General features: G+C 43.9%; 1 protein-coding gene and 1 long non-coding RNA gene across 4 annotated transcripts in view; one reads left to right on the top strand and one right to left on the bottom strand.

The window, feature by feature from the left end:
• RNF182 (ring finger protein 182) overlaps positions 1–14,678 on the bottom strand; it is a 66,064-nt gene extending 51,386 nt beyond the window's left edge. Inside the window, exon 1 of one of the 3 annotated variants that reach the window (XM_005665588.3) lies at positions 14,330–14,678. The gene's annotated coding sequence lies outside the window, so the exon portion shown is untranslated. Of the gene's footprint in view, positions 1–4,512; positions 5,183–14,329 lie in introns of those variants that run through there. The other 2 variants (XM_005665584.2, XM_013977437.2) reach the window with 2 other exon arrangements.
• LOC106504323 lies at positions 3,600–27,194 on the top strand. The gene is made up of 3 exons (XR_001297706.2): positions 3,600–4,077; positions 5,344–5,616; positions 26,280–27,194. It is a non-coding gene; the product is annotated as an uncharacterized LOC106504323 (long non-coding RNA).

Here is a 27,194-nt window from a genome sequence, read left to right as displayed (position 1 = left end):
GATTCACAGTCAAGAGTTTGAGTAAGCATCCCTCTTCAATACCGCTATGCCCGACACATCACAGAGTGATAATATTGTGTGAAGTGCCACGTCTCCCTTGAATGACTACGGTTCTGAGAGAGGGAAGCCCCGGTTCATAATGGACTGATACTCAAAGAAACAGTTTCCCATTTAAACACACGGGACAACAAACACATAGGTTTATTATAATCACCCCATTACTGTCTTGATTATTTAACAGGTCTCCCTGACCAATTAGAGTATGTAATACTCTCTTGTGGAAAATCTTTATTCTTACGCCCTAATGTGTGGTTTATAATATTCAAAGTACATGACACCACAATTCAAGGGAGTCACTTCTTAGTTAGGAGGGAAAGTGAGGGTGCAGGGCCAGAACCAGCATCTTGGCTGCAGGACTGACCAGTCTCTGAAACCATGTAAACAGCCCCTGGGTAACTACTTTAGGATTCTGGAGCACAGGTGTTGAAGAGATGGTCTGTGCCACGGTCCTTTTCCTACCGCCCCTTCATCACAAGCCCTGCAGCCTCTCAGTGTGTATTCATCTTCCTTTTCCAACACCTTTTTTTTTTTTTTTTTTTTTTGGTCTTTTTAGGGCCACACCCACAGCATACGGAGGTTCCCAGGCCAGGGGTCTAATCGGAGCTGTAGCCTCCAGTCTATCTCACAGCCACAGTACAGCCAGATCCAAGCCGCATCTGTGACCTACACCACAGCTCATGGCAACACAGGCTCCTTAACCCACTGAGTGAGGCCAGGGATCGAACCCACAACCCCATGGGTCCTAGTTGGATTCGTTTCCACTGAGCCACAACGGGAACTCCTCCAACACTTTTAAACATATTGAAGCCTCCACCTTTGGCTTTCATTTCAACAGATTATGAGGTAAAGAAGCAGAGATCTACACCCAGACAGCCTGGGGAATGGACCCTCGATCACCTAACAGGATCCCCAACTTTGCTATCCACCATACAATCTCTGTACACGTCAAAAATGCGAAATGAAGAATCATAACATGTGTTCTATTTTTTAATGCACACGTTAAGAACTACGCTTCCAACATTCTTCTGGTTGAATAACAAATTAACCAACTCCTATTTTTCAAAGCCCTGGGGATATAAAATTACTTTAAAAGCATTAAAGAATTAACCGGCAACTTTTCCCCATAAGAGAAAGAAAGCTGAAAAGTAGGCCAAAGGAGACTGTCTGGATGTCATATTAATGAGTTACACATACGAAAGAATAATCACATAGTTGGAAAACAAGTAATTCCTCCCCCATAAGAGCTCAAATGACTTTCATCAAGTGATATGGAATATACCAGAGAAAACACTTGATACTGATGTCCAAAACTACGCTGTATACTTGCTACAAAGAACTGGCACATATGGAAATCAATGGTTGACCTTGAACTACGTTTATAACACTCCAATGCTGTGCCAAATTGTATAAATTTATGTAATCTTATTATCCCCATTTTAACTGAGAGCACAAAATAATGAAACACATGCTCACAGAAGTTTTTCAACCTCCATCCACCTCTCTTAATAATCCATGGCACAACATTCTCCTTCCTATCACCACCAGCATGGGTCCCCCATGCCTTTTCTCAGCACACTGGATACGATCAATACTCACCACGCACAGCAGGTCAGGTGACAGTACCTCACATTTATAGCATGTTTCCTCGAGGTCTCCATGTTATTCTGGAGAACATTATTCTCCACAGCCACAAATCCAAACCTAAGTGTTTGGGTAATGATGAAACCATTAAAAACTAACTATCATCCTTTGCAAATGCGTTTTTACAAATGCTACAACACATTGTACGAGATGCTAAATTACCAACCAGTCATCACATTATCACCATGCGACTAGAAATTGCTAGAGAACAGTGACCCAGAAACAGCTAACAAAGGCTTCAATGGCCTTATGCTGCCTGTGCAGGCTTATCTGGTTACAAACAACTGACTGACTTTTTTTTTTCTTTTTAGGGTTGCACCCTCACACATATGGACTATTCAGCCCCAGACTAGGGGCTGAATTAGGACCTGTAGCCATCGACCTACACCACAGCTCACAGCAACCCTGGATCCTTTAACCCATCGTGCAAGGGCAGGGATCGAACCTGCATCCTCATGGCTGCTAGTCAGATTGATTTCCCCTGAGCCATGACGGGAACTCCCAACAATTGACTCTCAATGGCACAAGTACAAGGTTAATCCTAACTTAAAGGACATTTCTTGGCTCCTTTTATCTCTTTGGACACGCTTGGTAAGTCAAGTTACAGAATTCTTCAGAGAAACCAATAGCTGTGGTTATCAGTCCATGTTTTATACCATATACCAAAAATTAGGGCCAGGCTTTTTAAATTTAATTTATAAAACTAAGACCTCATAAAATTATGAGTTTAAAAAATTATCAAATAATTTTACAAAATTTAGACTTATCATTTAAGACTCTGAAGCCTAGAAATGCAGAAGACTGCTACTACTGTGAAGCAGCCAGAGTGACAACTGGTAGTTTACACCTGAGGATGCTCTGTGCTGTCCCCTACTTCCACCAGGTGGCCAATCTCAGCCACTGACATCCGGCACACTCCCATTTGCATCTCCTAAGGAGGCAATGTGGATATCATGGCTTTTTTCCTTTTTTTTGCTTTCATCATTTGGTGATGCACATACCTCAGGATGCTAGTAATATATATAAACATGCCAAATTATTGTTTCTCACTGAGCTGACAAAAGCTTCATTTCGTGCTTCAGAGTGTAAATAAACCACTAGAACAAGTCGGTGCTCACTATACATGACTGTTTACTTCTGATGTATATACTGACTTTATTTTTTGGCAGAAAGCAATACAGCTTTAAAGATGCCAAACTATAATGAATCCTGTGCCTTGTGAGAGCTAGCAGCAAAGGCAAAACATGAGTCCTTATTGTGCTGAATTAAGCCTGTCTATTCCCAGTCTTCAAACTAAGAGCCACAAATGTAACTGCTCAGGCTAGAACTCACAGTGAGGGGCCCATGTGGCTGAAAATCAGGTCCAAAATCCTTGCACTTGAATGTTGGAACTGCTAACAAAGGTCTGAAGGACCACAAAAATGTTCATTTTTTGCATATAACATGAAACTATATTGTGTCTATATAACATACTCAGGCTTCAATATTCTGTCTTTCATGCTTAAATGAGAAAGTACATATTCTTCTCTCCTGGTTATCTCCTCAAAACATATCGACTGCATTTTAATCAAAGTACCATTTATTATCATTATCAAAGAGTATTTAGCAGAGCCTTCAGTGAATCTACAGGTAAAATTCCATTTAGCAACAAACCCAACTGTGAAATAATCTGCAAATTGTTGCTCCAATTCAATTCTTTGGTTTCCAATACAATCTTCTAACGAAGTGACATTACTTAAAATTACCAGCAAATATGAACAGACTTAGAAACCTAGTAATAAGCCAGCTCTCACAACCCTATTTTTAATCCATTCTTTGTGTCTGCGACAAACTATCCTAAAAGGATGGTAAAGCTTGGGGCCACTGAGAGAGGAGGAGGGTACCCATAACTTGAGCAATTCCCCAATCAGTACTCATATGCCCTTGGCAACTGCCTCCTAACCCTCTCATCACACTCATAAACAGATGCAAATACCGCCCAGATACCTGCCCCCAGAGGTGCTTTGGACTGATGCCTTCCACAGAGAAACGCAAAGCATTTTCCAATTCCTTAAAGCACGACCAAATACCTTGCATTAACCACAGCCACGACACCGGTGCCAGGGAGCTCATTTACAAAGTACTGGTCCTATTAACGCTGGGATTGCTGGATGGGAAACAGGTGTACCTTTCCCATTTAGTGACACACACCTTCCAGAGATAAAGGCAATTATGTTCACAACCCAAATGAACTTCGGAAGCACCTCAAAATGCTCCAGTCCGTCCCGGGCTTGTAAACCTGGGTCACTTTTCAGAGACTGTCGTGAGTTCCCCTGGCGACCCTCGCATCACCCCATCCTCAAAGAGAGTCAACTAGGAAACACCAAAAGTCCAAAGGTAAATATTTTCATACCTTTTTTTGTTGGTTTCTAAAAAGCCTCGATAACAGACACACACAAAAAGGAGAGCGAGCGAGCAGGACGAGAGCGGAGGCACCCCCGCCGCGCCGCAAAGCCTCTCCCGCGAGCGCCCGGCCGCTCGGGGCAGCCCCGCGCCGCGCACGCGGTCCAGCCGAGCCGGGACGGGAGCGGCGGTCGCGCCGGGAGGAGGCTCGAGCCCGCGCCCGCCGCGAAGTTCGCCGCCCGCCGCCGCCCCCGCCGCACCCCGGGCGCCGTCCGAGGATGCGGGCGCGGCGGAGACCGTCTCCCGGCGGGGACGCGCCCCTCAGGGACTCGGGTGCAGCCGGGCCGCGGCGCCCGCTCCCCGCGGCGGGCGGCCCCCCACCCCCGGCGCCCGGCCCGAGCCCCCGGGCGGCGGGCGCGCTCGCCTTACCTGGCCCGCGGCGGTGGCTGTGGCCGTTGGCGGTGGCGTTGGGCGCGGGGCGGGGAGCCGCTCTGGCGGCGGCGGCGGCGGCGGCGGCGCCTGGGAGGGGAGGGAGGCGCCGGCGGAGGAGGAGCTCGGGCGAGGAGCGGGCGGGCGGGCAGGCGGGCGGCTTTGTTTTCGCCGCGCGGAGCCGCCGACCCTGCGTCACCATAGCAACCGCCTGGGGCCCCGGGCCCGGGGGGACCCCAGGCACCCGGCGTCCGGGACCCGTCGGGCTGCTTCCGGGACCCCCGCCCTTCTCCTCAGCAGCGTGGCTGCTCCGAGGGGACGAGGACCACCCCCGGGCCGCCAGCACCACAAACACACCCCCTCTCGGGCTCCTTCGCCAAAGCGTTCGTCTCACCCCAGCAAGAGGGGAATGGGGGCGAGAGGAGCCAGCCCGGGGCCAAATCCTATTTCCATCCTAGTAGGCACCCCCATTTGGCTTCCCACACTGGACGTTCCAAAGCCCCCCACACCACGCCTTTCTTCTATGGAGCTGCACCCACAAAATGGAAATTCACTGACGAGAGGAGAAAGCAGTGCAAACTGATAAGTGTGGAGCAACTGGTCCCGGGTGCTCCTGTTGCCACTGCCGCAGCGGGCTTGGAGCTGCCAAGCGGAGCCCTGCGTCCTCCTCTCCTCCTCTCCCCCCCCCCCCCCCCCCCCGCTTTTACCAAGCTTCTCCTCGGCGGGTCTGGGCTCGCTCTACCCAGTAGGAAAGAGGGGGGAGGGGGCTTTCTTGTTTACTATAGGCACAGGATGCACTTGTAACCTCACACGCTAAAATACAACTTTCAGGCTGCATTGTGAATCTCTGCTGCTCCCACTGCCTAACTACTGGCTGTGACTGCTAAGCATCTACCGCGAGCGCTGCCTTATTCTGTGCCAAGCCCCAAGCCCCGACCAGGCACTGCAGGCCAAGGTGCTCCGGAGAAGACAAGGGTGAGGCTAAGCTTAGCACATGCCAGGCATCCTCTCCTATGGAAATTCTTGGAGATGGAGGGAAAAGTACTAGCACACCCACAGTAAGGCTTCCTCTGAAGGACAGAGCTGGAGGACAGCTACCACCGGGTGAGTCATCAGCCATACTGTTTTCTTGAAAGATCACTTACTGATCCCAAAACCTAGAGCGTCTCCATTTCACCCCAGGGAATGGCATTTATCTTCTGGCACTTGTGAATCACCAAAGGAATGGCAATAACAAATAATAAAACCTCACCATAGCTGAGGTGTTCTGGGTTTGCTACCTATGAGAAGTCATAAAGCAGAACAAATGTTATTACTAACTGAAGCCACACATTAATTAATGAAAATAGAGGAGTCATTTGATGGTGGAGAATAGAAACAGCTTGTTCCTCAGAAAGGTTGGCCAGTTTCCTGTACTGAGAACATTGGTACTTCCAGATGAAGTCAAGAGACAAGGTCTTCCCCACAGTCTGTTAAGTGGTTGGATGGTATTTGTCAAAATTTTAAATGTACATACCTTCCACACAGCTATCGCAATTCTCAGAAATTTGTCATGCAGAAATATAGAGGGTAATGACAGATGTACAAGGATATACATTGAAGCAATTATGTAATAGCAAAAATGGGAAACAACTTGTCCGTCAGTCGTGATGTGATTAAATTTGGCACACTCGTGCCATATAATACTATGCAGCCATTAAAAAGAGCAAACTATATAAAATACATAGAAAGGTAATGATTTCTTATTGAATAAAAAGAAAGGCCTCAGAACCACATTAGTAGAGTGATTCATTTTCTGTACAAAAAAAATTCTAGGCAGAAATATAGACATAGGCACATAGACAAAGGTCTGGAAAAATTAACACCTAATTGTTAATAGCGGTTATCCACAGAGAACAAATTTGTGGTTGCGAAGGGGGAGAGGTTGAGGGAGGAATGGAGTGGGAAGTTGAGGTTAGCAAATGCTAGCTATAATACATGGTGGGGATAATCAACCAGATCCTACCATATAGCATAGAGAACTATATTCAATGTCCTATGATAATAGAAAATAATATTAAAAAGTGTATATATATGTATAGATCTATCTATAGATAAGTGAATTATTTTGCTATTCAGCAGAAATTAATACATCATTGTAAATCATCAGTGCTTCATGGGAGTTTCCTGGTGGCTTAGTAGGTTAAGAACCTGGAGTTGTCATTGCTATGGCTCTGGCTACTGCTATGGCTTGGGTTAGATTGTTGGCCAGGGAACTTCTACAAGCCATGGGCACAGCCAAAAAACAAAGAACAATACTTCAATTTAAAAAAAGATTTAGAAATGGTGGTTTTCACTAAAACTAAAGCATTAAGAATTGAAGAGTTATATACAATTCAGTTTTGATGGGTTGGTTTGATGTTTTTTTCCAGTGAGTATATATTAAGGATTTCTCAGTGAGGAATAAGAAAGATCCTTAATAAATGTTTGTTGACTCATACGTCAATTTGTGGTTGAAAACTGAATATAGAACAGGGAAGAGCTATTGAGTTGGCCAGCCCCCAAATGCTGAAGACTTGGAAAAGTCCACTGAACCGACACTTAGTGAATTCCTTCATGACCTGACTTTGCCTTATTCTGTGAGGTATTGTCATAGACATGTGCTTTTCCTAAGGAGATTTAGTTTTATCTTAAGGTCTACTCTATTCTAGCTCTTATGCAAAAATCTAGGATTGTAAGGAACCATCCTTCTAAAATTTGTCACCTTATCTGCCAGGGTATATCACTGGAACAGGTTAGGTGGCAGCCATTCACTTAACAATTAGTTAAGTTAGAAATGGAGGTAGTAGAGGTGAGAAATTACTGTATGGATGCTCAACCGGCCTTTCTTTTCCTCGCTGTTTTTGGAAATACGTAAGATAATGAATTTACTTTCCTTGCAAGACCTTCTAGAGATGCGTCATCCAGTTCAGCTGACACTAGCCCCACATGGCTATTTAGCACTTGAAATGTGGCCAGTGCATGGAGTTCCCATCTTGGCACAGAGGAAACAAATCCAACTAGGAACCATGAGTTTGCGTGTTCGATCCCTGGCCTCGCTCAGTGGGTTAAGGATCCGGCGGCGGCTTTGCCGTGAGCTGTGGTGTAGGCTACAGACGCGGCTCGGATCTTGTGTTGCTGTGGCTCTGGTGTGGGCTAAAAGCAACAGCTCTGATTCGACCCTAGCCTGAGAACCTCCATATGCCGCGGATGCGGCGGTAAAAAGACAAAAGACAAATAAATACGTAAATAATACATTTTTTTTAAAAAAGTATATTTTGGGGTTTTTTTTGCCATTTCTTGGGCCGCTTTCACAGCATATGGAGGTTCCCAGGCTAAGGGTCCAATCGGAGCTGTAGATACCATCCTACACTAGAATCATAGCAACATGAGATCCAAGCCGTGTCTGCAACCTACACCAGAGCTCACGGCAACACTGGATCCTTAACCTGCTGAGCAAGGCCAGGGATTGAACCCGCAACCTCATGGTTTCTAGTCAGATTTGTTAACCACTGTGCCACGACGGGAACTCCAAAGAAACTATTTTAAAAAAAAGAAAGAAAGAAAGAAAAAGAAATGTGGCCAGTCCAAACAAACATATTCAATTAAGTGCAAAATACACACTCAATTTCAAAGACTTTTGAAAGCAATAGCCCTCCGAAAGTATAATATTGCATCAATAATCCTTGTATTGGTCACATGATGAAATAAATTTAATATATTGGGTTAAATGAAATGTATTAATAAAATTATTCATTTCTTTTCACCTTAACATGCTTACTAGAAAATGTAAAATTACATACATGGCATATTGGACAGCTACGTTTTAAAACTAGTGTTTAGGCTAAAAATCTTCAAGAAATCCAAAGTTAACTTTTAGTTCAAACAGGCTATAATTACCTCATTAATGTTTCCCAATTCATACATGTGCCATAATATAGCAATTTGTGTTAGATATTTTCAACTTATTAGAAAATTGTTATATACAAATAGTAGCTCATTTGCTTATATTTTAGAAAAATTTTACCACATATGTTAAAGTTAGATTACCTGGGCCTGAATCCTAGCTCTACTATTTACCAGCCACATGACTCAAGCAAGCAGTTTAATACATCTGGTCCTCGGTTTCCACATCTGGTAAATGAGCATTATAATGAACTTACCTCATTGAGTTGGTGATAAGAATAAGATAAATGAATTATGAAAAATTCTGATTACGATGCCTGACCATATACAGTGCTGAATAAAAGAATACACTTTTATTACACTTTGTCAGATCGGTCACTTATTCTATTAACCTTCCATTCAAGTTAGTCCATATTTATAACATACATTTCATCTTCCTTTAAGTAAGCTGACTGACACTGTGACCGAGCCATCAAAATTTAATTCTTCTCACCCTTGAGCTGGTTATATAATTATCATCCCCATCTGGGAGTTCCCTGGTGGCCTAGCAGTTAAGGATCCAGCATGGTCACTGCTGTGGTTCGGGTTTGATCCCTGGCCCAGGAACTTCTACATGCCTCAGGTGCAGCCAAAAAGAAAATTACTATCAAAGAGGTATTCTGATCCATTTTAAAATAGCAAAATAAATGGGAGTGTTCAATTACCACATCAGCATTCATAATAATTTCACTTTGATAAATAAGATTTCCAGGTTTAACAAAATGCAACAAATATCCTCAAGTGGTTTATATTCTGTATGTTATTGTCAGAGCCCTAATATGTAAAATAAGTAAGATATCCTTACGGAAGCATTTGTATAAAATTTTTCCTATTTCATAATTTGGAATTTGCCTTCCCCAATCCTTATTTCTTTCTCAATTATATGTCATAGTAATAACTAATATGTATTGCACACAGTGCCCAAGTTCACACAATTGTTTTGTAACCAAATTACCAGATTCTTAAGCACGACACACTAAGAAATATCTTTAAATTATCTGAGAGCTTGAGCTCAAATACGTTTTGTCCCATTAAGCCATGAATTTGGGAATAAGCAAAGAAAAAACAAACTTCAATATTCTCTCATTACAAGATCTTCTTTGACCCTGCTTTCTAGTCACGTTCTGACATTGTTTAATGAGCTCCTAACAACGTGTCAAAACACATGAAAAAAAAAAATACCTCTGTTTGTCTTATCTTCATGGATAAAATTTATTTATTTATTTATTTATTTTTTTTTTTTGGAGTTCCCGTGGTGGCGCAGTGGTTAACGAATCCGACTAGGAACCATGAGGTTGCGGGTTCGATCCCTGCCCTTGCTCAGTGGGTTAAAGATCCGGCGTTGCCGTGAGCTGTGGTGTAGGTCGCAGACGCGGCTCGGATCCCGCGTTGCTGTGGTTCTGGCGTAGGCCGGTGGCTACAGCTCCGATTCTACCCCTAGCCTGGGAACCTCCATATGCCGCGAGAGCGGCCCAAGAAATGGCAAAAAGACCAAAAAAAAAAAAAAAAAAAAAAAAAAAAAATTTAAAATTTGATTAGAAAAACCCATTTCCAGCCATTCAGAAGGCTTAGGGGGAAAAAAAAATCCTGCAGAGTCTACAGAAACTAAAAATTCAGAACTCACAAATTCAGGAATTCCGGTCATGGTTCAGTGCTTAACGAACTGGACTAGCATCCACGAGGACTTGGGTTCCATCCCTGGCTCAGTGGGTTAAGGATCTGGTGTTGCCGTGAGCTGTGGCGTAGGTCGCAGACACGGCTGGGATCCTGTGTTGCTGTGGCTATGGTGTAGGCCGGGGGCCACAGCTCTGATTCGACCCCTAGCCTGGGAACCTCCAAAAGACAAAAAGAAAAGAAAAAAAAAGAATTCACAAATTCCTCTTCTCCCAGTATCCACCGCAGAACACTAGGCAAGTCTGCTCTAAAAGGCAAATGTCGACTATAATAGCTTCACAAGTTGAGAAAACACACCCCTTCATACACTGCTCCTAAGTGGTAAGACAGCCTTGCTCCAAGAGGTATAGGGGTCCCATGGACTCAGAAAACCTGTGGCCATACACCAGAGTTTACATCATATTTGTTTCAAAGGCTCCAATTAACATTCCCAGTTCCTTCATCAGAGTAAATCTCTTAGAGAAATAAAAGCTCTAGCCAAATGACAAGAATGTCACTTAACTTGAAATGAGCTCTGTGAATCAATTCCTGCATCATAGCAATTCTCTTAGAAAAGTAAAAGATGCAGCCAAACAACAAGAATGTCACCTAGGCAGTTCCCATTGTGGATCAGCAGGTTAAAAACCAGGCATAGTGTCCATGAGGATGAGGGTTCTATCCCTGGCCTCAATCAGTGGGTTAAAGATCTGGCATTGCTGCAAGATCTGGTCTCAGATGCAGCTGAGATCCTGCGTTGCTGTGGCTGTGGTGTAGGCCGGCAGCTGCAGCTCCTATTTGACCCCTAGCCTGGGAACTTCCATATGCAGCAGGTGCAACCCTAAAAAAGAAAAAAAAAAAAAAAAAGAATGTCACTTAACTTGAAATGAGTACTTTGTATAATGCGTAGGTTGACTAAAGACCATGGATTACCAAATGGTTCTCGCCAGCTTTCTTACCAATGCCAAAGAGCTCCATAATTGCTTATAGAGCTGAAGAAGGACTACTTCACGGCAATCCATTCCGCAAAGATGAGATGAATTTTGAAATTACCTTGCTCCTTTAACCAGGTATTGCAGAAAAAAATGTCAATAAGTGGAAGCAGTGATGCCTTTAACCGCAGAGCTATCTGACACATCAGTTATCAGTGTGAGAACTTCGCTGCTTAGTAAAGAAATGTATCCTGTAAAAATCCTGGGGAATAGCGACAAAAGGAGATGGGACTGGATGGCACTGGCTTATTCCTCATTCCTTAGCCCCTGGTGTTTATTGTGCAGCCCAATTAAAGATATATACATATTATTGCCGATGGGGAAAATGGCTGGGAAACAGAGCTTTAAACAAATACACTGCAGTTCTTTGCCAAGAGCTCCCTGCGGAGAGATCCAAGATAATATCTCAGCCAAAAGTATAATTTGGTATTGACCAGATCCCATTAAAGTGAACTTTTGATGTGCTCTAATCTGGTTTAAATAAGTTTTGTTTTAAACAAACTTTGGACTGTGTTCAAAGATATTGTATTCAGAGACTTAGGATAAAAGAGGTCGCTTCCTTTTCCCCGGTCATCAATAGAGGCTCACTTCTCTTTGCACGGCTTGCTAGCATCAGTTCTTCTCAGTGCTTACACCTTACCTCATTCCAGTGGCAAAAAATATGTCAGAATACCAACCAGTTCTGACATTATATTTTAAATTCATAGTTCATTTGCTTATTGATCCCTGACACAGCTGCAAATTAGCTCTTAGCAGAATGGAAATGATTTGTTTCTAGTTTCCTGTCTTTAAAACGAGGGTATTGCATGCAGCTTGCCCTTATCCCCATAAAGGATTTCGTAAGTTTGCATTAGATTGTTCAGGAAAGCTCACTGATCAAAGGGTCTACGCGGCGCTAATGCTGTAATACTTTTCAAGTGAGAGACTAGAACAGATATCAAAGGGAAACCATTTACTGTACACATCATTGCAATAGTAAGATGATTTGAAAGGCCCTCTCGTTGAGTAGGTCTTTTGAACACTATAAATGAAGAACTCCGTGCCATCAAAGCCATGGGGGTTGTGACCAGACAGGCTCTTTGTGGAGGAGGTGCATTGGAGGAGCAATGCACGTGGTCTTCCACGACACCTCACCATCGCTCTGAGAGTGTGCCTCACTTTGCTGGACAGGCACAGAAATAACCAGGTGCAGGCTTGTGAACTGTAGCCAGACTGGACAGCTTGAGCAGGAGCAGAGGTGGGACACAAACTCTGCTCAGTGAAGTGGGGAGGAGTCCAGGCAAAGGGCGGGTAGAGTTACCAGATAAAATACAGGACACAAAATATTGGAGACCTACTGACACTAAAATATTTTTTCTTTATGTTTCTATGAAATACCAATGTAACTAGGCATCCTCTATCTTTTTTTTTTTTTTTTTTTTTTTTTTTTTTTTTTTTTTTTGGCCAGCCCATGGCATGCAGAAGTTCCCAGACCAAAGGTCGAACTTGAGCCACAGCAGAGACCCACACCACAGCGGTGACAGTGCCAGATCTTTAACCCCTAGGCCACCAGGGAACTCCTGGGCATACTCTCTCTTTATTTGCTAAATCAGGCAGCCCTGGGCAGAGAGTGCAGGGAGTTTTCAACAGGTACAGATGCAGCTCCCAGAAAGAAGCTGTTCTAGTGGGCAGAACAAGATCTCTCGTCAACAATGCCATGGTCCATGGTTAATAATGGCACTACAGGCAGGTGGTCCATGAAGGAAATAAGGGCAGGTGTGGGGAAGCTCGTGGAGAGGAAGGATGCAGTTATTAGAACAGGGAACAAGATCAAGGCTACACAGACAAGGGTGAGCTTCAGTTAATCTCAAGATATTGGGCTAGAAGGGGAGTTTGCAGTGTTCTTCTGCCTCCATACCATTCCCAGAACCAAAGAATCTGCAGAACCCAGAGGTGTATCAAATTTTCCAACAGGGAGTTAGAGTCTGAAAAATCCACCCCAAAGTCTCTAGCTTGCACCATCACCATGAATGAACATCTCCCCTGCTGGCAGTTTTTGAAGATCCCTCTAGTTTTTGGAGAATGGGTTTGTGGTGAGCAAGGCAAAAACAGAGAGACACGTGGGTTCAGTAGCTTCGGTTCAGTAGCTCAGGGGGAGATGATTTTGCATTGGGCTCAGAGGGAGGTGTTGGTGGAGGCAATGGGGAGAATTGAAGAGGTTAAAGAGGCCTTATGGAGGAAGAAGGGAGAGGAGTCTTACGAAGGGGTTTCCTCCAGGATGAGGGGGAGGGTTGGGCCAAGGCTGCCTGGCCTGCCCTGTGTTGAGGGAGATGACCTGGGCCAATTAGATTTTCTCCCCTGAAAGAAGAGGTGGAGACAATGGGTGGAAGTGGGCAGAGCTGGGATGTGTGATGCACGGCCAGCGCTGACCACCATGCTGACCCCAGGACAAACAAGGACAGGCAGCTGCAAAGAGAGGAACAGAGGTCAGAGTTCCGTGACCCCTGAGAGACGCCCAAAGCCTCCCAGGCTTTCTTTCTGTTCTCTCAACACATCAAGAGCACCCTGTCCAAGTCCCCTGCCCAGATCTACTTCCCCCATGTCTTTCAGCTACCCACCCAAGTGGCACCCATTCAAATGGCACCCATTCAAGGCAAACTTTCCCGACCACCCAATCTGCAATAGCACCCAGTTTCTCATTTTCATATCATTACCCTCTTTTTATTGCTTTCAAAACACCATCTTCTAAAATTGTCGTTTGTTTCCATGTGTTTCGTCCAACACCCTGCCTCTAAAATGCAATCTCCCAGACTGCAGGGACCTGCCTGGCCCTTTCATGCTGAGCACCCCCCCTCTGGCCCTAGAACAGCACCCGGGCGTGATGGGCTCTCAATAAACGCCTGGCGAACGGGTTCTGAAAGGATGGCTTTCCAGTTCTGAGTTCTAGTTCACAGGGAACTGGATTGTTTTCTGGCCTTGGATGCTGTAAAATAGCCACGTCTTTATAATAAACTTTTCTTTCCCTTGAACTCATTCGAGTGGCTTCATGTTCTCACCAACAAAAGAGTTGTACCAGGATACTTGTAGAAATTTAAATCAGCAGAGGGGCTGGATGACAGCCAGGAGATGTGCCAAATAGGTCAACTTGTAATGAGAGAGAAAAACCACTGATTTTTTTAAAAATTAGAACAGATACATCAAGAGAAGAATAATCCGCTAATTAAGCCACCAACCTGTCTTGCTGATGATGAGCATGAGCCAATTCAGAGGTTTTATTCCTTCCATGTCGATCTCTGGGCGAGGCCAGAGCTGCAGAGCTGAGGAAGAGGCAGCCCTGCAGCCCTGAGGGAAGGCAGCGTGCGGAGCGTAGGGGAGGGTGGCAGTCAAAGGCAGCGCCAGCTGCAAACCTTCTGTGACAGTCTGCGGATCAGGCTCTGGGCCCCAGGGCCACCAAGGAGGTAGTTTTCCCACTGGCTCCGGAGGTAATAAAGGAAGGAGGTCATTCCAGGCTGAGGACACGGCAGATGCAAGGCGCTGAGGTGCTGAGCCAGCATATCAAGTTCTGAGACCTTGATTCGGTGAGGCCAGAATTCAGAGTGTTTATGGGCTGGTGGCAAGAAATGATATTGGGACGGGAGCAAAGACCAGGTTGTATGGACTTTTGTAAGGAAAAGTCATTTTCTTTAGTAAAATTAAATCCCAGGATGATAAAATCTAGCTCTGGGAAAATCCTTTCCTGGGGAACAGGATCATACAGAGCCTAACTCTGCTTCCTCCTGGATTTTCCCACCTCCTAGGGACTCTTAAGAGCACCAGCTTGAGGGGACCCTTGTCCTTCCAGCTGAAGAGCTGGGACTTTAATCTTCTAAGGACCACACACACAGACACACACCCTATCTTGAATGCTGTTTGACATTCTCTATGAAACTGCCTTCGAAAGAGCTGAGCAAATATTAAAGCAGAATGTGATTAATAATGAAGTGTATTGGAAGGTAAGAGGCTGCCTGGTCCCAGTCCAGGTTCCCATGGATGGATATCCAGTGTCGCCAAGACCAGGGCCATTGTCAGCCTCCTCAATGACAGCTTTGCCAGAGAAAGGCAGCAAGCCAGGAATCCTCTAAAGCTGCCTGTTGTGTAGGCTGACGGAGATCGTGGAGTCACAAGGGGCTTCAGTTAACTCATTTAACAGGAAAGACATTCATTAGAACAGTTTGATTTTCATGAAAACAAAACCTGTCGCCTGGGAGGGTACTTGGTCCTTTCAGAAACTCACATTAGAGAGGAAACCCCAGGCCAGCTTCTTTCTCTGCGTTCTGGGGATTTGCCGCATTCTGTCAACTTTATTTTTTTATTTAGGTTTCAAACCCACCCTCCTCCCACTCACCTTCATTCTCATAACTAGTCAGGACTTTACTATATATATATATTTATATATTATATATATTTTATATTTATATATATATATTTTTTACTATATATATTTTTTACTATATATATATTTTTCGGAAATACCATTATAGCTTCTTAAGTGGCCATGTGACCCTCAGTCACCCCTCAACTTGTATCATCTTAATCTTTTTTCCTGGCTTCATCTTCCTAAAGTACAGCTTTGAACAGTCATGCTTTGCTCCTGAACACTCTGTAACTCCCTATTGCCCACAGAAAGACATCCTTTTCCATCCAATTCTTTTGCTCTCTGTGGTCTGGCACTAACTTGCTTTTCCCATCGTAATGCCTGCTACACAGTCTTCATGCCACAGCTGAACTAAAATATCATGTACTTCCCTAGCGACAGATGTATTCAAAAAAGTGCCCTTTTCTCCAGCTTGCCCCAGGTTCAAATACCACCCACTCTTGGAAGCTCACTTCAGAGGCCTACACTTCATTGACGGGATTTCTTATCCTTTTGGCGGAATAGATCTCTCCCTCCTAGCAGCTCCCGAAGCACGCGACCTTGCCTCTCTCCTGTAGAGCTTACTACCCTGCATTTTGAGCTAGGGTGATATTTGCATATATCAGGAATAGAAACTCCTGAACCACAAAGTATGGTGTCTTCTCTTTGAATCCACCCTGGCCCCTCGCATGGCTTCTTTCCTCTATGCATGGGTGTCTTGCCTCCCATTGGCAGTTTGTTTGTTGAATGAATGAATGAAGTATTTCGTCCCTCGGAGAACTCCCAGCCCAGGTGTGACTTCACCAGGGTCATTTGCCGTGGCGTTTTGTTGAGCGTGCTCGTTAAGGATGTGTTTTGTTTCTCTGTTTGGTGTGGGAGGTGGTGGTTGGTTGTTGGGGTGAAGATAGACTGAAGAGGTGCCAATTTGTAAAATGTCTGGAAATTAACTCCTCTCACTGCTCTGGAGGCGCTCTTATTGGCACAAAAGCCCAGCTTTGGGGCTGCAATCTGAGCTTCCTTCCCTGTGTCCCTAATTATTCCTGTGGGCTTCTTTTGTGGGAGGTTATTTTCCTTCTTGGACTTTTGCCCTGCTTAACAGCCCTGAACACCCTAGCGTTTCATCAGCTTTTACTCCAAAAGGATTTTATAGGATCAATTTGCTTAAGCAAACTTTTAATTTGGTTTTATTTTCTCTTCAGGGACTTTATTTGTGAAATTGGAATGCGTGTGCACAAAATCAGATGATTGAAGTGATTGAAATGCCAGAGAGTAGAAAGACAGCCCAGCCGGGGGGTTGGGTGGGGGTTGGGGGGACACTGGGGCAAACGAATGGCACACATCCCAGATGTTCGTCTTGACTGTTTTCAAGTTGGTGGCAGCAAAATGTTCAATTATTAAAAGTACCTGTGTCTTAGTCCATTCGGGGACTAGGAATATCATATACTAGGTGGCTTAAACAAGAAACTTTTATTTCTTACAATTCTGAAAGCAGCAAAGTCCAAGATCAAGGTGCCAGCAAATTCATCTTGGTGAGGGCCCACTTTCCGGGACATAAACAGCCATCTGCTTCTAACTTCACTCAGCAGAAAGCGAAGGGATCTCCCTGGGGTCTCTTCTTTTTTTTTTCTTTCTTTTTTTTCTGTCTTTTTGCCTTTTCTAGGGCCACTCCCATGGCATATGGAGGTTCCCAGGCTAGGGGTCCAATCGGAGCTGTAGCCACCGGCCTACGCCAGAGCCACAGCAACGCGGGATCGAGCCGCATCTACAACCTACACCACAGCTCACGGCAATGCCGGATCCTTAACCCACTGGCAAGGCCAGGGATTGAACCCACAACCTCATGGTTCCTAGTCGGATTCATTAACCACTGTGCCATGACGGGAACTCCTGGGGTCTCTTCTTTAAGAGTATTAAACCTGTTCGTGAAGCTTACCCTCATGACCTCAGCATCTCCCAAAGGCCCCACCCCCTAACACCATCACACTGGGCAGTAGGTTTCAGCATTTGAATTTGGGGGGAATACAAACATTCAAACCACAGCGACTTCGAGCAGGTAGAATGCCTTCAACTAGAAGGAAGGAAATAACTGTTTAAAAGCTTTCATAAAACTGTTTCTTTCATAAAACAAACACCTAGAAGAAGATAATTCAGCAAAGTTGTTGTTGTTTGCCTCCCTATGGCATGCAGAGTTCCCAGGCCAGGGATCAGACCTGAGCCACAGCTGGGAGCTATGCCACAGCTGCCAAAACGCTGGATCTTTAACCCACTGAGCTGGGCTGGGGATTGAACCTGCATCCTGGTGCTGCAGAGACTCTGTGGATCCCATTGCAACATAGCAGGAACTCCAAGGCAATTCTGCAGGAAGGCAGTTCTTAACATATCTGTCTCCTTGCTCAGTTGACACTGTCCCCAAATGGCTGACATGGCTGCAAAGGTCTCTGTCTTCAGGCAGTTACATCCAAACAGGAAGAAATGGGGTTTGACCAAAGGCCCTTCTCATTTTGCCTTTTAATCAGGAAGGAGTACTTTTCCCAGAATCCCTCAGCAGCCTAAGTCTTAGTGGACTGAATTGGGTCACATGCTCATCCTTGGGCCAATCCCTGCTAAAGGGAGATTCTAAAGCCATGACTGATAGATGCCAATGATGTCATCTGATGGAGCTGAGCACCTAGTCAGGTAAAAAGAGAAACGGATTCTGAGAACAAGAAAAAGAGGAACTAGTTGATGGACAGGCAACCCACTGTACCTGCCAAATGCTGTGCACTGCTCTTCATCTAGTTCAATATCGAGAAGGTACTTGATGAGCAATAAATCAGTGCTGATAAGAGTGAAAGGAGGTCTTTCCACAGAGATTAATCCTGACCAAATAAAATAAAATAATAACAATAACACACTGTTGTCATTATTATTATCATTATTATCATCATCTGAACAGATGATGATGAAGGGTTGAGTCTAAAAGACCAAGAATGTCTTCCTAATTTAAGCTCTAGTTTGTTTCACTGTCCTGGGTATTTTTATACAGAGTTACTGAAAACATTTATGTTTATTTAAAATCAGCTGGAAGGCGATCACTATTTATTCTTTTCTCATTGATTGCAAAATCAAATTGTGGCTTATGTATAATTACTGGGCCTGGAGGCTTATCCAAACTTGTGGGAAAATTCCTCTCCATCTGCCCATCACCATGAGCTTTCATTCAAACTGAGTCCCCCAGCCTTTGTCACTTCCTGCTAGCCTGACTACAGCTGTCGTTTATCTTTTATCATGGCTTCGAAGTATGCCTCTTGTAGTCTTCCTTTCCTGGTTGGTCTTTCTCACCTCGAATTTCCTTTATTTTTTTCATGGGTTGCTCTTCTCCGGTGTCTTGCACTCACATGTTCACAGCCACGTTCTTGTGAATGTGTTGCAATCTGACATGGCCCACAGACATAGAAGTTCCCCCAGTGGAAACCAGCAAGGTTACAAATCCACTGTAAGGCTACAAATCCACTGTAAGGCAGTGTTCTTGGAAGCTCTGCTCCATCTTGAGCCATTCAAGAAACAGCGATGGGAACGAACAGAGCAATTGCGCCATTCAAGGAGGAGGACAAAAATGGCAGGGAACAGAAAGGTAGTCCTGGCTCAAAGCAAACACAGAAGACCTTGGACCAAATAACCACTCATATTGTGAAGAGATAGAAGGAACACAAGGCTGATTAAGGGAAGTAAGAGAATATCGCATGAAAGATTGCTAGGAGGAGGACCGGCGATGGGAAACTGGGTCATAGGCTTATTCAGAAGGCTTTCTTCGAGACTCTTTGCCTTTAAGTCGCTTAACAGAATGTCCAGGTCTCTTTCTGCTCTCCTGTCTTTCTCCGCTTCCTCACAAGATCTAATGGTGAACCCAGAGCGAAGTGTGGGATACCTGATAGGTCCTCCTATCAAAAAAAGAATCACTCTAACGTCAGGCAAGACCTTTCTGCAAATTTAGTGGCTTTGAAATCCTCTGATAATACATAATGAAGAATGAAACGGGCACTGTTTCATGAACATGCTTGCATAAGATTTCACCTTGCCTCTCATAAATTCCCAAATCCCCAACCAATTTTATGGCCTGCTCCATCATTTTCTTCTTTGTAATACTCCACTACCTTCTATGTGTTTTGACCTACCTCTGCTCCAAGATTCAAACATAATGACAATCAAGTTGAAGGAAAAACTCTTTTTCTGTGTATGCACAGGGCTCAGACTTTGTCCTTGCTAACCCTTTTGCACCTGGGCGATAGCATGCAATGGGGAGTCCCAGAGATGGACGATAGATGGGACTTTTGTGTCAGCTCCACCCTAAGTGTGCCCTTCCCCACCCCCAATAGTAAATGAGGAAAGGTTTAGCCAGGGGATGGCACACAAAGTTTTCCTCTCCTACAGGCAGGTTGACCTGTGATTCAAAGCAGAGATTCAGAGCCTCCTAGTTCTACCCAAGTGACTCTCATGTATCCTATGACCAGCTAAGTAACCTTATAAAATAAGGGAAGATTAACGCCCTCACCTCATGAGATTGTTGTGAAGATCACAAGAATTAACATATGTAAAGTGCTGGCAAAGTTCTACATAAGGAGCTGTAGCAGACGAAGGAGTCTTGCTTTTTTTTCCTTTAGCAGCTTTATTGAGATAGAAGTCACATACATACAATTCACTCACTTCAAGTATATGACTCAGTGTATTTCCCGAGTTGCGCGACCATCAAGACAATCAATTTTAGAACATTTTTATCACCCTGAAAAGAAATGTCATTCTCTTTAACTATTGCCCTATTCCCCCACATCCTAGCCCTAGCCCTAGGCAAACACTAATCTATTTCTCTCTCTATAGATTTGCTTATTCTGCACATCTTATGTCAACAGAACCATAACATGAGGTCTTTTGTGACCGGCTTCTTTCACTAAGCCTAGTGTTTTCAAAGTCCATCCCTGTGGTAATATCTCAGTGTTTCATTGCTTGTTATTGGTGGACAATATTCCATGGTATGGATATATCCATTTATCAATCAATGGACGTTTGAGTTGTTTCCGTATTTTGGCTATTATGAACAATGCTGCTATAAACATTGATATACAAGTTTTTGTGTGAACATACCTTTTCATTTCCCTTGGGTGTAAATCAAGGCAGGAAATTACTAGGTCCTTTTATAACTCTATTTTCAGTCATTCAAGAAACTGCCAGACTGTTTTCCAAAGTGGTGGTGTCATTTTTCATTCCCACCAGTAGTGCACGAGCATTTCCACCTTCTCCACAGCTTCACCAACAGTTGTTGTTTTCTGACTTTTTGATACTAGCCATCCTTCCTGGGTGGGAAATTGTACCTCACTGCGGTCTTGATTTACATTTCCTTATTAACTAATGGTGTCAAGCATCTTTGCACCTGCTTCTTTTATGGATTCTCATAAAATACATCTTGCTACAGCAGAACCAGATCCTAGGTTCCCTTGAGAGTTTAAAACAATCCAGTTCATAGATTTGGCCCTCACAAGGTGAGGACATTAGCCGTGTTTTTAATGTTATACTAATCGAGGGAACTGAAAGAATAGGCGATTTCACCTTGCATTCAACATGGCTCTTGTATGGCTTCCATTCCTACCCAAGCCTCTTTTGTTTCTATGAAAACTTTTATTCCGTAAGCTTTCAAAGGCCCTACTTGCCATGATTTGGGTTTTCTCAAATTCTGCTGTTTTGATGTCTTTTTGATGTGTGTAAGCCTACCCACTGTGAGGTCTTCGAGGGTATAGAACATTTCTATCTTTCATGATGCACGTGGAAGTCATCTGTACATACCGACTGAGACGGTCAAGGTCTTAACCACATCTCAAAAAGGGGCCTCTTTAAACTAGCCAAAGCAGTTTAGACTAGATTTATAAACTTGAGCGTGTTAAGTGCACTTCCGTTTCTGCATTGGTCAGATGAGATTCATATGCTCTAATTTCCAGCGCTCTTGTGAGAAGTTTTATGCAAAGTATTTGACATAGGGCTAGACAAATAATAAGCACAGAATAAAAGGCACACACCTAGCAATCACTTTATGCCTATTTTAAATGATTCTGTGCAAAATCACCTGCATGTTGACTCTCTAACCAGTGAGACGCATCAAGATGCAGATAGGGGCTGCCCAAGCATACAAGCTGCTGAGAGAGTGGGAAATAAGAGAGAGGGACTCCAGGGCCGAAGGGACCAAGAGCATGAATGAGGTTGAATTATCAGAGGATCTTCCCTTTCAGAATGAGTGGGTCAAGGCGGAAGGCAGAAGCACCAGGACATCCAGCAACGCCCTCAACCCCATGCCCTCCCTCCATGGCCTTGGTCCTCCCTGTCCAGCCTTGACCCTCCCTATTTGGCCTTGACCACAGTTTTGTTTTTTTGTTTGTTTGTTTGTTTGTTTTTGTCTTTTGTCTTTTTTGTTGTTGTTGCTATTTCTTGGGCCACTCCCGCGGCATATGGAGGTTCCCAGGCTAGGAGTCCAATCGGAGCTGTAGCCACCGGCCTACGCCAGAGCCACAGCAACGCGGGATCCGAGCCGCGCCTGCGACCTACACCACAGCTCACGGCAACGCCGGATCCTCAACCCATTGAGCAAGGGCAGGGACCGAACCCGCAACCTCATGATTCCTAGTCGGATTCGTTAACCACTACGCCACGACGGGAACTCCTGACCACAGTTTTAATGCTGCTGGGGTTCTCCTCTGAAACTTCACAAGAAGAACGAAAACAGACCAGAGTTCTCCAGCTCGGAAGAGAGGAGCTGCATCTCACAGGACTAAATGAAGCATCCCTTAGAAATGGAATCTGTCAGCGTCCACATTCCTTCCTTCACCTTTAGCCAAAAAGGAAGGGGCTAGAAGGCCCAGTGGTCTAGCAGAGTGGTCACTTGCTGCCATCTATGGGTAGAACATTAAAAGTGACCTAAAGGGAAACGAAAATTTCTCACATCCATTACTGCATAGTTACATATAATTTCTATGGAAAGTACCAAAGATTTTTGCTGATTTGTTGATTTTTCTATTATGCAGAAACATGAGAAGGAACATTTAAGATTATCTGGCAACTCTTAGCACAAATCTGTCTGAGAACAGTGATTCACAGATTATGCTATTGGTCTGAAAAGTAAACTGATTCTGATTTGTCTAGCCCACCATGGCCTTTCACTGAAAGCATGTTGAAAAACAGATCGAATTAGGTTAAGGGATTTTTTTAACAACAAAAATTGTCATTGTTCTCATTAGAAAATAAGCTCATCAAAACCTATTATATAGCCCAAGTCCATTTGTCATGGTAACCATGGAATTAGGAATTAGGATCTTCACAATTATTTTGAAATAATACTTTCACTCCACAGCTAGAAACTTCTGCATACAGACAGAAGAATGGGCTTTAATGAGAAAAGCTCAATTGTCTCCTGAAATATTTATACCAGCTTTTGTAATAAGTATAAAACATGTACCAGTTCTGCCCTCCAAAGACGTCCTTAAAAAGGATAGAAAATGGAATCTCTGATTCACCAAAAAACAGAAACAAAAAAAGTTCTGGCTTCTCTGGTCTGTCAATTTTAGGCAAATTTAAAAGTCTGGGGTGGGTGAATAGAACAAGAAAAAATCGAAGAAATGGCCACTGCAGCTGGGGAGGTGGAGGAAGACACACTGTGTGCACAATGCTCGAAGGATCCACCCTGTTTCTGGCTAATATGCCATCTCCAAAGTCGGTATGAGATCAGTGAAAGCAGAAGTAGTCTTTCATGCTTGTATCTTCCAAAGGTATTCCCAGTGTCTGAAGTTTAGACAGTAAATGTGTGTAGATATCTAGCCAACAAAAATTTATTTGGCACCTACAATGGACCCATCACTGTTCTAGGTGCTTATTCGAGGCACTGTTACAAATAAAAGGAAGGAAGGAGGACGGGGATGGAGGAAGGGGTTTTAGGGTGTGTTGAAAAGATGAATGCTAACTTTCAGCAACACAGGCATGATCCAAGGCAAGAGAAATAGCGTCTCGTTGAATGGATAGGTTCGGATGAGGTCATTTGATTTGGCTAAGAAGTTTGCCATGGTTTAGCCTGCATTACCAAGATGTAACGCGTAATGACTAAACTTCGGTGGGGTACGTTGACTAAATTCAAGTAGATGAGTTGATTACTTCCAGCTGAGGAAGGCAACAACCGCTCTTTTCAAGGAAATGAAGAAAATAGATTCTCATCTCGTTGATAGCTGTATCTCTATCATTTAGAACAGTTCTTGGCACATGCAGCTCACTAAATATCTATGAATAGATGTTGGTATCATACCCTCCTACCGGAGGCATTATCCGGCAAGCTTCTGAAAACAAGACCTTCAAAGAGATGGAAGGATCCAAGGTCATTCAAGAAACTCTTTGAATTCCAGCTGGTATCCAAATGCTGGATTTCTGAGATCCCAAGTTTAGTCATGAGACCAGACTATGTGATACTGCTCAGATCTCAGCTTCTAGTCTTATCGACATTAGCAAATAAATACACGCAAAGAAACTGGCGAAGGCACAGCCTCTTCGCCTGCCTTTGCCGCAGAGCCTGACTCGGTCTGCCTTCTGTCTGAGGCTATCTGAAGGCTTCCATGATAATCGCTGAATTACATAACCATCCAAATGAGATTGTACATCCATCTGTTAAGGGCCATCAGAGCCCCCGTGCAATGAATTTCAATTTAAGGAGCTTTATGTCCCATCTGGAGCAAGAGGATTCATTCCTCTTTGAGAGGAAAAGATCGCTGTGATTTTAACCTGGTTTTAATGGAAAACACTCAATTCAAGTTTTAAAATTTAAATGACGTTTAAATATTGTATGTTTCAGCACACACGGAGAGATTGATCTTGCCATCAATTATTTTCAAAGTCACATTTTCACAGCAGTCAATGCTCATTAAAAATAAACCATTTAGACAAGAACTTTCACTGCAGCTTTGTTTCTAAGAGGAGAAAACTTGAAACTAACCCAAATGTCTATCAAAGGAGATGAGATAAATTGTGTTATGTTCATACCATGAAGCTATTAAAAAGAATGAAGTGGATCTAGACATGCCAGTGTGACAAGATATTTCACATCTACAATAAATGAAAAAAGCAAGGTGCAAAATGCTATGCATGTTTCTAATACTAACGATAACAGCAATAAATGTCAGTATATGCATATCAAAAATCTGGAAGAATATACAACAAACTGTAGACAGTAATTACTCTAGGAAATGACATGATGGGGTAACTTCGTTTTCAACCTTATTCATCTCCGCATCATTTTTACAATCATCTCATATTACTTCTGGAATTTTGAGGGCTTCGGTCTCATTGTAAATATAAATAGATATAATACATTTAAAATTAATACACTGGAAGTCATAAATGACAGTTTATGTGTAAGCAGAGCATAATCCTTTTAGAGACTTACTGTGGGTCACGAGCGCTGTTCCTGTTCTTTAGGCACAGGAAACCTTTATCCATTAAGATGTTTATCACAGGAGTTCCGTCGTGGCTCAGTGGTTAACGAATCCGACTAGGAACCGTGAGGTTGCGGGTTCGCTCCCTGGCCTTGCTCAGTGGGTTGAGAATCCCGCGTTGCCATGAGCTGTGGTGTAGGTTGCAGATGCGGCTCAGATCCCGAGTTGCTGTGGCTCTGGCATAGGCCAGCAGCTACAGCTCCGATTGGACCCCTAGCCTGGGAACCTCCATATGCCGCGGGAGCGGCCCAGGAAATAGCAAAATGACCAAAAAAAAAAAAAAAAAAAAAAAAGATGTTTATCACAATTCTTTTGTAATAGCAGAAAATCGGAAACGACCCCAGTGGTTAATAGAAGAATAAACAAGCTGCCATTCTCAGTGATATATTACGCAGCCTTTAAATAGTGTTATAACAATGAAATAACATGAAATGCTTACACTATGATATTAAGGCTAAATGGCAAGATATAAAATTATATATTCGGGGAGTTCCCATTGTGGCTCAGAGGTAATGAACACACCTAGTGTCCATGAGCACGCAGGTTCTATCCCTGTCTTGGCTCATGGAGCTGAGAATCCAGCGTTACCATGAGCTGTGGTGTAGGCGCAGACACTGACCAGATCTGGCGTTGCTGTAGCTATGACATAGGCTGCAGGCTACAGCTCTGATTCAACCCCGAAGCCTGGGAACTTCCATATGCTGCGGGTGCGGCCCTAAAAAGACAAAAAAAAAAAAAAAAGATATACAATTGTATATTCAAATGTGTGCAGTCAGATCTCTCAATAGGAAAGAAAACAGACCTTTTCCAGGGCTGAGAACAATGTCTGCATGGTGGCACTCTTATTTTTCTTCCTTAAACATTTTCAGATTTTCCTATTTTCAGATTACCGTTTACCACATGCATAACAGAAAATAACGCAATCCATGCTGTTGATGGACTATCATAGTTAGCAGCATTCTTATTACTGGCCTGGCATCAAAAATTATTCACGGAGTTCCTGTCGTGGCGCAGTGGTTAACGAATCCGACTAGGAACCATGAGGTTGTGGGTTCGGTCCCTGCCCTTGCTCAGTGGGTTAACGATCCGGCGTTGCCGTGAGCTGTGGTGTAGGTTGCAGACGCGGATCGGATCCCGCGTTGCTGTGGCTCTGGCGTAGGCCGGTGGCTACAGCTCCGATTAGACCCCTAGCCTGGGAACCTCCATATGCCACGGGAGCAGCCAAAGAAATGGCAAAAAGACAAAAAAAAAAAAAAAATTATTCACATTTTTTCTTTTACTCCACCCTCGGGTTCACAGGAAGGAGAATCAAGTTCTGGTACTGCTGCCCCTCCCACCCGCCTTGCTCCGCAAACACCAACCTCTTCACTCAACGGCTGTGAAATTAGACCATGTCATCAGGCTAAATAGGAAATTGAATAATTTATGCAAAATGAAATTCCCACGAAAGGAGGCCTGTTCTTCTAATGATTAAGCTTAGCATCACCAGTGGGCAGCCAGTGATTGCTCGAGGGATGGACAGTCCAACGTCGGGAGACTTCAGTCACAAATCGGACACTTACTGAATGTGCTTCCTGCCGGTTATTTAATGGCTCCATTTTTCAACTCGTTCGCTTGTAAAATAACCGTGTTGAACTAGAATCTGAATTTTAGACTTGGAATTGCCCTAAAATGAAGGGGAGAGGAAGTACCTATTATGGACAAGAACGTAATAGACAGGTGTTAATCACCTTTATTCCACATAGGAAGAAACATACCTAAAAGGGTAAGAACATTGACAAGGTGGTGACTGAGCTAGGATTCAGGCCTCTGCCGTCTGACTCCTTCTCTTTAGGATTTTGTAGGTTGGGGAAGTGAGGTGTCAGTGGGCTGAATGATTTGTGCAGGGTACGTAGCACGTTGGCAGGTTGGCAAGTTAGCAAGTTATCAAGGTAGAGTTGAGGCCAGAACCCAGATTTATTGATGCCAATCATGTTTTTACTTTTTCTCCCTTTTAAATGTGGGTGCAGATTCAAATTATGTGTAGTCCTCAATTTATTGTTGACTAACATCCATTAAACCATTATTGCTACCATCTTGGTTTATTATATTTTTCCGTTTCATTTTCCACCCTCTCTGTAATTTGCCTTGGGGTGGGGATGGAAGGGGGATATTTTTGGATCTGTTATGGCAGGTCACTAATTTGTTCTTTGGCTATGTACCTTCGACTGTGTA

The sequence above is a fragment of the Sus scrofa genome, chromosome 7 (assembly GCF_000003025.6).
Source record: "Sus scrofa isolate TJ Tabasco breed Duroc chromosome 7, Sscrofa11.1, whole genome shotgun sequence".
Classification (NCBI taxonomy): domain Eukaryota; kingdom Metazoa; phylum Chordata; class Mammalia; order Artiodactyla; family Suidae; genus Sus; species Sus scrofa.
The sequence above is the reverse complement of the archived record's forward strand: the minus strand, read 5'-3'. Positions and strand labels throughout refer to the sequence as shown.